At 50.4% G+C, this 1663-nt stretch overlaps 1 pseudogene; it reads left to right on the forward strand.

Annotated features, from left to right (window-relative positions):
• On the forward strand, positions 1-1207 carry LOC123839122 (keratin, type I cytoskeletal 18-like; annotated as a pseudogene).
• Positions 1208-1663: the final 456 nt, after the last annotated feature.

Below are 1663 nucleotides of genomic sequence, written 5' to 3' on the forward strand. Positions count from 1 at the left end.
ATGAGCTTCACCACCCACTCCCCCTTCTCCTCCAACTATCGGTCCCTGGGCTCCATGCAGTCGCCCAGCCACTGGGTCTGGCTGGTCAGCATCTAGGCAGGCGCCAAAGGCTCAAGCTCCCAGATGTCTCCATATCCCGCTCCACCAGCTTCTGGGGGCCTGGCCACCAGGATAGTTGGGAGTCTGGCAGGTATAGGGGGCATCCAGGGTGAGAATGAGACCATGCAAGACCTGAATGACTCTCTGGCCTCCTATTTGGAGAGAGTGAGGAGCCTGGAGACTGATAACCAGAGACAGGAGATCAAAATCCAAGAACACTTAGAGAAGGTCAGAGACTGGGGCATTACTTCAAGACAATCAAGAGCTAAGGGCTCAGATCTTCACAAATTCTGTGGCCAATACCCAGCTTGCTGCCGACAACGATGACTTCAGAGTCAAGTATGAGACAGAACTGGCCATGTGCCAGTCTGTGAATGACATCCATCAGCTCTGCAAGGTCATTGATGATAGCAATGTCACTTGGCTGCAGGTGGAGACAGAGATCGAGGCTCTCAAGGAGGAGCCACTTTTCATGAAGAACCACAAGGAGGAAGTAAAGGGTCTACAAAACCAAAGTGCCACCTCTGGGTTGACCATGGAGTTGGATGCCCCAAAACCTCAGGACCTCAAGATCATGGCAGACATCCTGGCCCAGTATGACGAGCTGGCTCAGAAGAACCAAGAAAAGCTGGACAAGTACTGGTCCCAGCAGATTGAGGAGAGCACCAGAGTGGTCACCTTGCAGACCGCTGAGATAGGAGCAGCTGAGTTAACTCTCACAGAGCTGAGACATGCGGCCCAATCCTTGGAGATCAACCGGGACTTGATGAGAAACCTGAAGGCCAACTTGGAGAACAGCCTGAGGGAGGTGGAGGCCTGCTACACGAAGCAGATGGAGCAGCTCAACGGGTCCTGCTGCACGTGGAGTCGGAGCTGTCCCAGACCCGGAAAGAGGTGCAGTGCCAGATCCAGGAGCACCAGGCCTTGCTCAAGGTCAGGCTGAGATCGCCCCTACCATTGCCTGCTGGCAAACAGGGAACACTTCTGCCTTGGTGACGCTCTGGATAGCAGCAACTCCTTGCAAACCATCCAGAAGACCACCACCTGCAGGATTGAGGATGGCAGCGTGGTGTCTGAGACCAATGACACCATAGTTCTGAGGCCTTGAGGCAGCAGAAGCAGGGTACGCTTTGGGGAGCAGGAAGCCAATAAAAAGTTCAGAGGGAAAGAAGAAAAGGAGAAAGAAAGAAAGGGAGAGAAAGAAAGAAAGAAAGAAAGGAAAGAAAGGAAAGAAAGAAAGAAAGAAAGAAAGAAAGAAAGAAAGAAAGAAAGAAAGAAAGAAAGAAAGAAGAAAGAGAAAGAGAAAGAAGGGGGAAGGAAGGAAGGAAGAAGAAAGAAAAAGAAAGAAGAAAGAAAAACAAAAGCATGTTTTGAACGACCTGTAGGCCCACCTCATGAGCAGGCATACCACAGGCTTCGGGCCCATGTTTGCTCTGGTAGTTTTCAACCCCACTGGTGTCAGTCATACCACTGCTATAATTATCAAAGACCTGTGAGAAAAGAAAAGAGGAAGATGGCACATAAATGTTCCTCATGAACAAAAGTTTCAGGGTAGTTTGGAGAA

This window comes from Mirounga angustirostris, unplaced genomic scaffold, assembly GCF_029215605.1.
Source record: "Mirounga angustirostris isolate CCGP_5_RB_7025 unplaced genomic scaffold, mMirAng1.0.hap1 SCAF_3, whole genome shotgun sequence".
Lineage (NCBI taxonomy): Eukaryota > Metazoa > Chordata > Mammalia > Carnivora > Phocidae > Mirounga > Mirounga angustirostris.